Below are 15,220 nucleotides of genomic sequence, written 5' to 3'. Positions count from 1 at the left end.
TGTGTGTGTGTGTGTGTGTGTGTGTGTGTGTGTGTGTGTGTGTGTGTGTGTGTGTGTGTGTGTGTGTGTGTGTGTGTGTGTGTGTGTGTGTGTGTGTGTGTGTGTGTGTGTGTGTGTGTGTGTGTGTTTGCCATTTAATCCTACGTTTTCATAATTCTCTCCAATCTATATATCCTAACCTGCCAATTGTACAACTAATTTTTTATTCCTAAATCTTCCATCTTTTTTTACCTACTCTGTCCTTAGCCGATGCCCCCAAATTAAAGGGTATCGACATCTACAAATGAACCCGTAACAACTAGGCAACAAAGTCTCCTATTTTACTATAGAATGAAATCAGGCACGAACATATACGGGGGCTGCAGGCATATGTCAGTTCAGTCGGTATGAAAATTACTTTTTTTTTTTAATGCGACAGTAAATGCCTCCGGGTATACAGGGGTATGGGATGGGGGTGAAAATTACTTGTAGTACATTGATTTGCCTAAGTTTCGTCCTTCCGGTTTCAAACAGCTTTGTGACATAGAAAATTTGTCATTTTAACAAAATATTACGTTGTAAATGCAAAAAAAAAAAAAAGAAATTATCCATGTATGTGAATGCGCGTAGAGACTGATTACCTTCACGTGTTTAGCAAAAAATCCTAAATGTTTATATCACCCTAAAACGTAACTAGTACATTCTAAATAAATACGTACGTCCTTATTAATAAATACGTTCTTGCGTGACTTCACGCAAGAACGTGTGAAGTCACACACGAACGTGTGAAGTCACAAGCACGAAGGTTACGCAAATCCATGTACGAGTGGTATCATTCACCAGCTACCACCATTACGATGGTAGTTGAACGATCGCGCCAGCGTTCGATCTAGCAATTTTCTGTGGGAAGCTCTACGCCGAGCAAAACGCACTGCCGCGGTTCTCGGGCACGGATATATCGACAGCGCTGCTCGAACCACCGAGGGACGGGTTGTCGTACGGGACGCCCGTGCTGGGCGGAGTGTCAGGTGTCGGGAGCGATCATCGAACGACGCAGGCGGAGGTGTGGTGGTGGCAAAGTGCGCGCGCGCGGACGCAGCGGACCAATCGGCCGGGAGGACATCCTCATCAGGCAGCAGACAATGGCGGCGGCGGAGGAGGGGGAAGAGGAGGAGGAGGAGAGTGGTGTCCATATGGGCACTGCCCTCACACACTGCTGCAGACACTGACAGAGACGCCAGCGAGGCTGCGTTTCAGCCCCATTCGCCACACGAGAACATTTACGATTTACGCCACATCAGGCGTCACTGCAGCGACCGTATGTAAAATAAAGTTGATTCTCTGCCGCTCTCACTCGCTCTCTTGTCATTTGGGCGACTCGTCTTGCTGACCATTCTTCGGGTGTCGGCAGCGTTCTGAAGAGATCAAACGGGATCAAACGCCGGCAGCAGCAGCCGCATTTCAATTGGGCGCGAAATGCAACAACGCCCGAGTGCATGTCAGGCGCTGTTTGAGTGCACGTTAGAGATCCCCAGGCGGTCAAAATTATCCCAAAATCCCGCACTACGGCATCCCCCATAATTAGATTGTGGTTATGGCACGTAAAACCCTAGAGTTTAATTTTCCTTCAACGTTCGCGGCGTCAGCTGGCTTTCAACTTTCCTTGCAGCTATTGTCATCCACCTATATATATATATATATATATATATATATATATATATATATATATATATATATATATATATGTGTGTGTGTGTGTGTGTGTGTGTGTGTGTGTGTGTGTGTGTGTGTGTGTGTGTGTGTGTGTGTTTGTGTGTGTGTGTGTGTAAGAAGTCAAGAAACAATGACACCAAGGACAATACAGGGAAAATAACTTGTACTTACTAAGTCAATTAATGGAAATGAAAGTGGATGAAATAAACACGGCTGAGCACACGATAAAAAATCTGGCCAAGCCTTCTTCTACCGGAAAATAGGGGTAAGTGAAGCTACTCCAGCGAGCACCTGACATTCGTCACGGTTAAGTAACCCACAGACCGGATTGCTTCGGTCTCCCGCTCCATCAGCTAGGGATCTTCTCGTTGCTGTCGGATTGTCTGGGCTCGCTAACGGCTGGATCAGCGCGACGACGGCAAGTCCTTTCACGGACGAGTTTTCGCCGCCGCTCGTCGAACGCTGCCCGTTCCTTGGGGGAAAGCACAACGCTCGGCCGTCCTATCCGTTTTCAGAGACTGAGCTTAATGGTAACGAAGCCGACGCAGCGCGCGCGATACCCTTTCCTGCCCTTTCCCTCACCGGCGGAAGCGAAACGGCCCTGATTGGTTGCCCGCGTGGAGTGAGCGCGCGCCCATGCAGCTGGAATCCTTGCTAATGACACATGCTCCGGCGCCGGCGGAGCTGTCAACTCATCAAACCGCTCTTTCCCGCAGCTGCACTGCTATTGGAGCAACTGGGTTTTTGCGTGACCACAACAACGCCACTTGCGCGTTAATACAAGCTTCGCTTGAAAAATAATTCAATTCCGGGTTTTTACGTGCAAAAAACCACTATCTCATTATGAGGCACGCCTGGGGGATCTTTAACGTGAACCAATGCACGAGGCACAGCCTTTTTTTTTCTTCTTTTTTGCATTTCGCTACCATCGAAATGCAGCCGCCCCGCAGCCGGGATCATGATCGCGCGACCTCCCGTTGAGCAGCGCAAGGCCACAGCCGCAAAGTCACCACAGCGGGTGTCACGCGATAGATGCAGCTGCTATTCGGTCTGCAGGTTTATCTACGAGGCGCTATAACACACAGACCACCTCACACACCCTGCGTTTCTGCGTATCAAGCGGTACGTATGTGTATTTTTATGACACTGCGCAAATATATCGGCGCAAAGCCACACGTTCTACAATGGCTGCTTAATGTCGTCTGCAGGGCAATCTCTTTAGAAGGTTGAGTGCGTGCGCACAGCCTGTATACAGCGATGTATTGTCACCCGTCTGCTGAGCAAAGCGCCCGCCGCACGAAACGAGGAAAACGCTCCCCAGTTTCACCAGCGCCGGGAGCCACTCGAAGCGTCAGCGAATGCCTGTGCATGGATTGCGCACTCTGCGCATGTACAGCGTATCGGATGTCACGAGATTCTGCACGTCACCGCGACGAAACTCGTGACGGCTACAGGGAGCCGAGGCTGCAGATATAGAGTTGTAGTTGTAGACAGGGAAAATACCTTTATCGCTTGGATCCGTTAGCATCTCACACAGAAGTCGCAATGTTATCACTTTTGCGTGTAAAGAATTAGGAATTTGTAGCGATATACTGTCATCTCTGCGAGTTTACCAGTTATTAGCAAAGCGTGTGTGAGTGTCTATAAAAAAAAATAAAATACGCAGAATCATCCTCCATGGTGCCAGGTTTCGCTAAGCGTTGTAATGTGGAATGCAATACTGCGAGAACTATGAAGGTCGTGTATTTTATCAGCCTTCTTGAACAGAGCACGAGCATAGCATGAGAAATGGTGGTTTCCTTCTTTAAAAAAATATATTTAAAGCTGAGATATAAGAAAGAAGCGCATGCCTCTGGCTGCTCCAAGTCGTTCGAGCTCGCAGTATGATACTGTTTTCGTACTTACGTGCAGTGGCGCACCCAAAGATATATAGGGTGTCCCAAAATTCACGCAAAATGTAATTGTGATAGAAAATTCGTAAAATTTACATTGATTCATAAAGCACATGGCATAACATATCGGGTAAACGGCCTCCACGGCTTTGCTAGCACATACGCACTCTTCCGATAAATTTTCTGTGACCGTTTTGCAAAAGTTTGGCTGAATTTCATTGCTACCGCGCTCAATTTCCTTCTTCAAGGTGTGGGTGGTCGTGGGCTTGTTGACATAAACCGTAGACTTCAAAAAACCCCAAAGAAAGAAGTCCAATGGCGTAAAATCGCATCATCTGGGCAGCCCGTTCTGATCACCAAAACGGTAAATCTGCCAAAACGCATTGTTCTTTCGTGTAGCGCTCCATTCTTAATAACCCTGAAGTGTCAGCAGTCACGCTAACCTTCATTCTTTCTTTTTTCATTGACAATACTTTAACGCACAAATGGCGCAAAAATCAAATCTTGCGTGAATTTTTGGACGCCCTATATATATATATATATATATATATATATATATATATATATATACAACAATTTCATTTTAGGCTTTCGGAATATAGCCTGTGTTCGAGGAGACGTTTCCTTTCCGGGCCCAATGACTCTGTGTCGTAAATGTGCCTGAACTCATAGAATCCAAATACGGCGATTCGGGCGAATAAGGCCAAGCAACGGCATACACTCAAACAATACTGATTTTTAAACGACGAAAAGTACTAAGTACTAGGCGGAGGGGCATCAGTTCCGTAAATAATAGTATGGTAAAGGAGTACGATTACTTCTCGACGCAGTGGAGCGACGAGGTCGTTCGCAGAAAGGGCGGGTAATAATATGGCGGGAGTCAAATACAGCAAGAATATAGGAATGTAAAGCGCGCCTTCTCCGGTCGGCTTCAAGCGCGGGTACCAGCGTACCATTTCTTCCAGGGTACCGGAGCGGTACCCCGGAAAATATAGGCTCCCTATAATTTTCGTCGTTATATCCATCAAATTCTCATAAGCATCAACTGCGGTATTTATTTGATTTCTATACAGGAGTTTCGCGAGTGCTGCTAGCAGTCCACGATCCGTGACTCGTTAGATTTCGTTGGGCTTTCCGTGTGATCACAACGTAGTCTTACGTCAACATTTTGCTGTGCATATAAGCGCTTGTTTTCTTCTACAAGTGTTTTCCCATCAGCTACCACTTCGCCGAACTTGCATCAGTGTACTTGAGATTAGTTTTTATTGTCTGAACTCGCTACAAATTATCGTTCCAGGGAATCATTGTAATTCTCGAGCTCGGCCCCGATTTCCATCGCTCTTCAAGGTCACTTCCTAGTTCTTACTTTTGCCTCTGAGAGAGCGATATGGCAGCAGTGGCGTAGCGCGACTACAATTAACTGCGATAAAAAAAAAAAAGACTAAGAAAGGAAGAAAAAACAGCACCAACCTGCAGCAAAACGATTGAGCAGGCAGTCCAGTCAACGCTGCGCACGCCACCACTGCCACTTAGGCTTTGGATATTTGAAGTCTCGATGACGCCAGGACGTCTCAGCAGACCAGCAGCCAGCGAGAGACCGCGCGTGACGCCTTTGGGTGAGCGCTACCCTCGGATTTAAAACGAAAACCGCCGGGACAGCTGCGTCACGCTTTGAGAATTTCGCTGAGTTGCCGCGTGATTCTTGACAAGTTGCCACGTGTCATTCCCGACCAGACATCAGCGAGAGCAATGTGTGTGACTCATTACGATTAATGTTGGGAGACAAGATAATAGATAGATAGATAGATAGATAGATAGATAGATAGATAGATAGATAGATAGATAGATAGATAGATAGATAGATAGATAGATAGATAGATAGATAGATAGATAGATAGATAGATAGAGATAGATAGATAGATAGATAGATAGATAGATAGATAGATAGATAGATAGATAGATAGATAGATAGATAGATAGATAGATAGATAGATAGATAGGCAGCAGTAGTAATTGGATGACACGAGCACGGCTTCCAGGCGTCACGTACTCGTGACGCCTGCAGCAGAAAGGATGTTCCACATCCGCCACCAAGGTTTGTGAGTTGTGGCGCTGGCTAACACTCCCAATGTTAGTTCTAGTAGTAACACATAAAAATACCCAAGAAAGTGGATGGGGAAACCGCGCCGCGGTAGCTCAATTGGTTAGAGCATATCGCACGCGTAATGCGAAGACGTGGGATCGTTCCCGACCTGCGGCAAGTTGTTTTTTCGTCCACTTTCATTGCCATTAATTTATCATTTCTTTAATTCACTTAGCAAGTACAAGTAATTTGCCCTGTGTTTTCCTTGCTGCCTTTGTTTGTTGACTTCTCATGATACGAGAACAGCTCGTTGTCTGTAGCAGAGAGAAGTATACGACACATCTAAATGCTTTCAGGATTTCATGCCACGTGTGTCGTTATCGGTAGCACATTCGTTCTGGGGGATTCGCCACCAATTGGCGCTGGCGCAAATCCAGTTGCAAAAACCCACTATCGAAGTTGTCAGTCCTGCGACGCTATTATTTATCAGCCCAGCGTCACCGACACTGGCCGCTATAGAGGTGCGAAGAAAATGAGATGACATTCCAAACGCCAACGACCCATACACTTCGCTTGTCTTTGTGTTACACACCGAGCTTGGCCGAGCTCTAGCACTGTTCGCGCTTCTAATCGCGAGCATTGCCCAAGACATGTGCAGTATTGCGCACTTCGACATTCTAGGCCTCGGACACTCTTGCTTCGCGATAAAAGATCGGACGTGTCGCTGCGAACGTGCGTCGCGTCTCTCCTGATCTGATTCCGATCGCTATAGGCTTTGTGTTCTGTGCCCGTGTGCCCGAACTAACGTTAGCTAGTATTTTAAACAAAAATAAAAGAAAGGAAACTGTTCGGTCGTCAGCGTTCCGACAACTGAACACCTAGGGCTTAATCTCGTATCTTGCACCCTGCTTTCTTTTTTAATCATGTTTCTCGTAGAACAGCTTGACTAACGTTAGCTAGGACACCCCATATGTAGCGCAACTGCCAAATGTGGCCTGTAGAAAGCTCCAGCGCAAGACGCCCATGCTAACTTCAACGGCGCGTTTGTAGACGCCGTTTTGCACCTCAGTAGTATACCGCCTGCCGGAAAACAGCATATCAGCCAAAAACCAATGGGCTGACAGAACATCTGAATAAGACTGGTGGATATGTATACGTCAACGATGACAACGAGAACTGGGAACGAAATTGCGCTCTATGTTGCATTTCGAATACAACTAGGCACAATGATGGATGCGATGTCGCCGCACTAGCGCGGCGGCGACGAGAAGGGGCTGAGGACTGTATACAACTAGCCAAGATTAAAGCCAGGCAGCTTTTGCACGTGCGAATCGGAGAACAATTCAGCACTACGATGCCACACACTATTTTTTGGCAAAGACCTATGAATTACAACGTGGCAACAAGGTGTGGGTCTGGATATACCCATCGGTCGGCGGGGGCTCTCTGGGAAGCTCCTCCGCAGATTCGTTGGACCGTAAAGTGCGGCACCGCATCGGTGACGTTAAGTGCTAAGTTGTTTCAGACAGCACTCACTGCTCTAAACACCAGTGGCACCTGCCCGAGGTTCTGGACGTGCTTTGTACGAAGCCGTACGTATTTCCGACTTGCTGTGATGCTGCAGTCCATTCGGCTTTCGCGCACTGCCTCTGATGCTTCGGGCATCGGGACGATGCCCTGTAAAAGGAGGCGGATAATGCTGCCGTGGAGTTTCGTACAGTTATATTGTAGGAAACGCTATGAATGCCCCGGTCCATATCACGCCAAGCCACGAAGGCCGTGATGACGAAGCAGTGATGAGGCGGGACGAGAAGATGGCGGTGTCGTGTTTCGTCCTTGCTAAACACCTATTTGTGCCGCGCGCCGAGCTTCCCTTGTTTAGTGACAATATGAAACGCGAAAGTGGTCTCAACAGACAATCAGATTCCAACGCGACGTATGCGCGCGTGCGTGCGCGCGTGTGTGTGTGGCATATAACCTTTTATTTAGCCGCCTCTCCGGCAGCTAGTGGGCTAGTTTCGGCGTCTCTGCTCTCTCGCCGCTCAAGCTATCGCCTGCGCACGCCCGGCTTATCAAAACGCGCGCCCTCCAATCTCGAGCAGGAAATAACGCGCCTGGAGTGTACAAACCATGCACAAACTTTCGATTCGTTCTTGCCAGCGCGTGGTACATGCCTGCAGGCAAGTTGGGCAACCGTCAACGTCCGTATATATGAAGCCACGCGAGCGGCTACAAAATCTGACTGGCGTCGATAGGTCCGCAATCGGAGACACGCGGCGGATCGATGCACCGAACGTGCTTCTGTTCTCTCTCTCGCCGCAGTCAAGGCCAAATTCTGGACTCGCGCGCATTAAAAAATGGCGGCATTCAAATAAGTGTCGGGGCTGCCCATGCAATGCGACTCGTGTTCTACGGTGCGTGACAGCGAGCGTATTCGGACAACAGCTGAAGGACCAAAGGGGATGCATCCTCGGACGATCACTTTCGGGGTTACTTTCAGTTTAGTGATAATTATCGGGGCTATAGCGCTGGATTCTACGAGCAACCGCATTCATAACGCAGTGACAATCACGCTGTCTGTTAGCGTATAGAGTCTCAGGAACGCTGTCGCTAGTAGACGACGACGCGCCCGGTGTTATAGTCGCGCGAAATCTCGCGAAAGCGATCGTACGAGGCTAGCGACCCGTGTCGTCTCGTAATGTTTACTCGCTCTCCCCTACACTCTTTCCTGACATCTTTCATTCATATCTAATATCCCTCCCACGCTGCCGTCACTACGTATTCACATAATGCTCTCTTCCATATATTGAGCCGCAGGGATGTTTCCGATGCCCGCAAAGCAGCGAGGCAGTATTCAAGCGCAATAGATTGTGCGTGAATCATCAATAAACGAATTAATCGATAAGCAGGGTTGCCGGATAGGTAGACGATTTCTTTACTTAATGAATTAGATAACTTCGTGGAGAGAGAGAGAGAGAGAGAGAGAAACTTTATTTGGTTCCTTCAAGGATTTAGCGTCTCGAGGTCTCGGTCGTCTTGGGCGCCGGCGACTTGGAGCCTCTTCCGGCTTGCAAGGGTGGGCCCCTATTCCAGGGCTCCACTGAGCCTAGCTACCTCACTAGCGTGCTGCACTGGAAGAAATTTCCACGGCCGCTACCGTGTAATGTGCTACTGCTTTTTTTTCTTTTTTTTAGACACGCGATGTGTCGAGTGGCCGACCCCAGTGATAACAGCGGAGCCGTGGCGTCTGAGCCAATGACAAAGAGTGAACAAAAAAAAAACGAAGTGGTTGGTAATGCGGCGCTAGACTGGCCGGTTGAAACGTAACCATACGCTGCTCAATTAATTATTAACGAAAACTTTCAGAATAATGCAACTGATAGCTACAGTAGCCGATTGACTACTGAAAAAGAAAGTAACTGAATTACATTGCTACCATCGCTACATTGCTAATGCTGCAGTCGATCAACCACATAATTACAAAAAAAAATGCGATTGGTTACAAGGAATCATTTGCATAGCCAGTTACGTACGCAGTCTGACTAAGGGAGCTTTCCTTTCAGCGCCATTCATTCCGTCTAGCGGTGACTATATCGAGAAACCAGCGACTCAAAGCATATGCAACATCGGCGGAAGTTCCTCTACAGCCGCGGCTAGCAGATGAACCGTTATCACAGTCCGGCAGACCACGCGATGATGGCTGCGCGCCATGTGACACTGCGGATTGAGCAATCATCCTAAAGAGTGCCAAGTTTGACAAGAGCCATCTCCATGGAACGCAAGCTTTTCACTGAGAGTCTAGCTTTTTTTTTTTTTTTTTCTGGACAATCTCCGTTTTCGAAATGACGATGCGAGCATTCGCACTCGGCTTCGTAAAGCTCCGCGTGAATTCGGCTTTCCTATCCCCAAGCGCGGAAACCCAAACGAACGCTCGTGTAGAACTGCAAGTGCCGCCTTTAGTTCCACCAGATGTTTTCCGCGCAGATTTTGTATGATTACCATGTACAGTGCAGCATAGATCCAGGAGAAGGTATCGGCAACGTATAATTCGCACCGGCGAACGTCCATGATTAATGTACTGTCATAAACTGATTGGTGGGTTCACTGTGCACGCGCTCGCTGATCAGATATGCACGAGATACTAAAAGAAAGTATCCAAGATAAGATGCTAAATACTATGGGGGGAAATGCCTTAATTTGGCAAGCTTAATTGGTTAAGCACCGCCCGCGGCAAGTTATCGTTTTCTCCAGTTTTTTCCAACCTTATTATTCCTACATTTAAATTTAGCGTGACAATTAATTTACCATAAAGTTAGAGCATAGTTAATTATTAATTTACTACGCTCTCACAGGCTTCTTTTTTTTTCTTCGTATGGTTAGAACTAAATACTGTTTTGCAAAAGTACTTGTAAAACGCCAAAATGATCACAAAGGTATTTAAAATACAGTACGTCATATATGTAAAGTCTGTTACAACATTCGCTCAAAGGTAAGACGCTAAGCATACGACTTGCTGCCTATATATATATATATATATATATATATATATATATATATATATATATATATATATATATATATACGCGCTGATCAGGTATCGCCTGCTGCAGATCACATGATTCTAGCGCTTGAGCCGCATTATTCTGAGAGGCGGACATTACTTGCACGAGAACTCGAAACACGTGCATATTCAACTAATTAACAATAATTCGTTAACTCATTAATCACCTTACGGCACACACTGCAATTCACGAATTGCAGCCGGTGAGCTTGCAAGGCGTATACACCTGGTGTAAATTTTCATAACGACACCGGTTTGGAGATATGCGCCAAGGTCGGTCCAAATGGGTCCCGAAGCTTCTGGCGAAAAGCGGTTGAGAACAAATTGTCGCCGACACCAGCATGGGTGGTGATGGGAGCAGCGATCGAAGCACGACTGTGTTTCGAGGGAACAAACATCGGGAACGAAAAAAGCGCTTTTCAACAGCGGAACTGGAATTATGCTAATGCTTTTTAACAGCGGAGCTGTCGGCTAGTTCCCAGCGTATCGTGATGCGCGTACGCAAAAAGCGATGGCGGCGTCTATAGAGCTAGAATAGCTTAAGCATAAGGCATAATGTGGCATAAGCAGGCATAAGCAAAGGCATAAGCATAATGTGTCCCAGCTGCGTCTGAGGCCAAATGTGTGAAAACCGGTGATGGATGACGGATGATGGTTTGGTGCGGCGCGATCTATGCAAACGACAGCGCGGCCGTTACCGACGACGGGCGAGAGCCTTGCCGTTGGATGTGTCGACGTGTGCGCCGTACGGACTATACGGTCGGAATCGTTGTCGCCACCGTATACGTTCATCCCGGAGCGTCAAAGCAGGACCTCGAAGACTTTATGACCGACACATTTGGGTGCATCCTCTCGTTGTACCGCAGTTCCATCGTCATTGTGGGTGACTAACGTCGATGTGTCTCGTCCCAACGGAAAGTGGTTCTTGGCGTTTCTCTTGGAAAGGTTCGGCCTTCAATGTTACACCGAGACCAGTATGTCTCCACGACGCGCCATCGGTCGTGCATAGTAGACCTAACGTTCGCTAAGAAAATCTCCGGTGTCGTCACAGAGCCCGTACCCGTCTATCATAGCGACCCCAAAGCCATAATTACTGTGGTCGCGAGATAAACGTAAATACAAATAAACACAACAACCTGGATATTTGCTTTATATTGTTTTGTTGTTTCATTATGCAAAATAGAAGTGAGGCGTGCAGACAGGACACAAGAGTAGAGAAGTGGACAACACGAACGCCGACTATCCTACTCCACTTCTCTACTCTTGTGTCCTGTCTGCACGCCTCACTTCTATTTTGCATAACGAATCCTTACCAACTAGCTCAGCTTTCTGCCGTTCTAAGCTTCATTTGTTGTTTCATTTTAATTTCTTCATAGTTATATACAGCTCCGCTGGTCATCCACTTTCACAAAGTGGAATGGCTCCGATTTTTAAAAAAGAAATTAAAATGAGACATAGATTCATTCAACGAAAATAAAATTCCTGATCAATTTTCTATATGCGTGACGAGTAAAGAAAAGACAAGCCTATTTTATTTTATAATTATCAATAAGTACCTTTTTTCAGCGCCCGTAATTGCTTTGACGCCGCTATCACTTGCAATGCAATACAGTACTTGAAGTGTGCAGAAAGGCGCGCTCGCAAAGTTCACCTATAACAATACGCCCTCTCACACGTTGTGCTGTTTTACTTGCCGAAGTTTATTTCGTGACTCGGGTAGCTTCATCGTTTCTTAACGTGTTCCGTCTAAAGTAGTGAGTTACGACAACTTGTTTATTTTAGATGTTTTCGTGTGATAGCGATGGCCAACGGGCTTGGCTTTCGACGATAGGACCAGAACACTACACCCAAGGGTTTCGTCGGCCTCCAAAGAAACTATGTTCTGAGCAGGGGTGCGATTTCGACACCTGTACGGCTGACCTTTTCCAGCATCGCTTTCCGCGCTGAAAGCATGAAACACCCATCAAATCAAATGGCGGGACATATGAATATACAGCTCTAATGGCAGGCCATCAAAACAAATTTCGCGCCTTTGAGAACAAAATGACGTCGCTTCTGTTTTTAACGGATATGGCGTCACATTATGTTTTCCCGCCAGAAGTGTTCCCTCTTCACACTGATGGCGCCAAGCCCCATGAACCACGTTCTGATCTCCCACAACCATGATTTCGGTTGTGAGAGTTCACCGTTTTTTGTTGTTTTTTTTAACCTGGGTAGGACATTAGGCAGCATAATAGCAAGAGCTTGGTGGCGCAACCCAACGCCCTGTTCCAAAGGGGACACTCATAACATCCATCCATCCATCCATCCACTCACCCACCCATGAACCGCTATGTTTTGAACGCATGGGTATAGTATGGGTACGTATGGGCTCCTATGGAAGCTTTTTTGCAATGGGACGCACTTGAGAGCGCGGCTCTGAGCCCCGCACTCACTTTTTTTCCCCCTTGCCACGTTCGTCCTGTCTTTCTCTCCTTCATTTTTTTTCCCTTTCCCCCCGTCCCCGTGCAGTGCTGTTGAGGTGTCCTCCTGTGAGAGACAGTTAGGGCGCTGCACTCATCTCTTCCGTTTCCTTTTCTAAAAATCACTTCACACACACACACGCTTCGCTACCAGGTATATTTACCTTGATGCGCCATCAAATTCGCCATAAAAATGCACTGTTGTTCCACTTACTTTTTTAAGAAAATGCTCTTTTGTGCAATGAAGCACAAAAGTAACTGGAACGTCCATGTATTTCGTCCCACTCTTTGGGAAATATCTCGAAACTGGTTTCACCCTAGGGATTCACTTAAAATGGTTACGTCTTGCAAACTCGCAGGATACAATTCGTAAATTGCAATTTGTGCCGTATAGTAATTAATAAATATTTTTGTGAATTAACTTATACCTGTTTCGATTTTCTATGCTAGCAATGTACGCCTCTTCGAATAATCCAGCTCAATTAAGGACAATAATTATTTGCTATCGGCTACAGACGTATTTAAATATTCCGGAAAATTTAAAAATGATCACCCTGTATATGGCGTCAGCTTCGAGAAATATGCGCACAGTACACAAAATATGCTGCGAATTATGTCGTTGTATCGGTTTCCATTTTGCCGTTCTAGAGAATAATATAGCAATGCATCTTAGTAAATAAAGGGATGGGGGGACAGAGGGTGCGGAACGAAAGAATTAAAGGAACAACGTCTGTGTCAAATTCGTTCCGAGAACTTCGACTTACTGCTGAAGAGTGTTACCGGACGGATTCCAATAGTTGCATTGTGTGTTTCACGCACAAATAATGTCAGCTGTTGGTGGCTAGTTGGTTAGGTCGACAATGGAAAATTTCCACTCGCCAGACAGCGACAAGGTACAAAGAATGTAAGCGGGAGTTGAACTTCGAGCACTACGCATTCGATACGTTGGACATGAGGTTTCTGTTTTCGGTTGGTTTGTGCAAACTCTATCTTTCTTTGATTACACCCGCCACCTTGCAGCTTCTATAGAGTGGTGTTTAGACGTGCTGAGCCATGACCTAACGATATCACGGACGGTGAGCGTAAACTGCAAAGGTTAATCTGCCGCAAGGCGGAAGAGGGATGACCCTGCTACCTGCTGCTATTTCTCAGATACGTAATAGAAGCGCTCTGGTTACGGGGACCCTAGTTTCGCCATATACGTATCACGCCTTACAGAGCAGGCGCAGAAGCTACATCTGCGACAGCATTGAATGAAGCACTATACGATCAGCCTGTTAGAATGTTGAGGGCATCGAACAATACGAAAACTAGCTCCCATAGCTCCCACCCCCCACGAAAAAGAAGAAACGTCGCGGTTCTTTTTCTTTCTTTTTTTTTAACCGACATAATTATGCATTTCGCGAAAACCTAAAAGAAGAAATCGTGCGAGCCTCGTGAAGGCGTTTCAGTTAAACGCAGTCTTCTTTCAATCTCACAGTAACATGTGAACAAGAAACAAATCAATAGTAGGTGAAGCTAGGTACACTTTACTGCTGACGTTCGGCAATTTCTATTTGCACGGTATGTGTAAACGCCAAAGCGGACACGAGTGCAGTGGTATCAAGATTGTCTACGAGATGAGAACATCGGCTGATCGGTGATCAAACAGACATCGATCACTTTCAGACGCGACAAGTAAATCGCGGAAAAGCAGCTCAACGGCCAGTAACGAGAAAGAAAAAGAAAAAAACTGTACACTAAGCGCACGGAACTGATAGTGGCAAATGTGATGAACCAATGCAGTCACGTAGAAAGGAAGAGGGAGAAAAAAGGAGAGAAAAAAGGAGAGAAAAAAAATGGTCAACGAATGGCTGAAACCAACGCAGAAACTATACCAACACGTGCGCAGCGGCATGGGAATGGATGCGGCACAAATGCTAGAACTTCGTAACGTCGGTCCACGCGTGATTTAACAATGGAGTATTCAAATTTCGCGGAAGTGAGAAGTCGATCGTGCGATGATAGACTCGCGCGCCGCTTCCTTCATTTCTGCTCCGCGCGTACTCGATCCAGCGTGCCGCGAAGCACGTGAACGGAGATACCTGTCGCATACTCACTACTGACGTTGTCCGCTCTGCTCTACCACCAGAGTCCCCGCCTTCGTCGGACGCAGACGGCTATCCAAGATCACCACCGTCAGTTGCCACGGGCCGCTGCGTGTGCTCATACCACGCAGCTGTGAATGTACACGCGGAAACCACGCAAACCACCGTGAGAGATGTTTTCGCGATCAACGCTCCATCTTGCTTGAGCGCCGCGAAGGAACAGAGGGATGCTAGAGTGTTGCCAGACGGCAAAGCCGAATCCCGCACACAATGACGGCGCGTGCTCGCACAGCCAATGGCACAACGTGGCCCGTCGTGGTACACCAGTGCGTGGTTCATACACAGGGCGACCTTGCATAATACAACGAGCTCTTGATTGCTTATTTACTAGAACGCGGCTGAAATACCATTGTCGTGTACGATGAATAAAAATAAAATTGAAA

General features: G+C 46.8%; 1 protein-coding gene across 1 annotated transcript in view; it reads right to left on the bottom strand.

The window, feature by feature from the left end:
- LOC142571756 (choline/ethanolamine transporter flvcr2b-like) overlaps positions 1 to 15,004 on the bottom strand; it is a 90,331-nt gene extending 75,327 nt beyond the window's left edge. Inside the window, exon 1 of the mRNA XM_075680334.1 lies at positions 14,790 to 15,004. The gene's annotated coding sequence lies outside the window, so the exon portion shown is untranslated. The remainder of the gene's footprint in view (positions 1 to 14,789) is intronic.
- Between the last annotated feature and the right edge of the window lie 216 nt (positions 15,005 to 15,220).

This window comes from Dermacentor variabilis, chromosome 2, assembly GCF_050947875.1.
Source record: "Dermacentor variabilis isolate Ectoservices chromosome 2, ASM5094787v1, whole genome shotgun sequence".
Taxonomy (NCBI): Eukaryota; Metazoa; Arthropoda; class Arachnida; order Ixodida; family Ixodidae; genus Dermacentor; species Dermacentor variabilis.
Note: the sequence above shows the minus strand (reverse complement) of the source record. Positions and strands in the feature narration are given on the sequence as shown.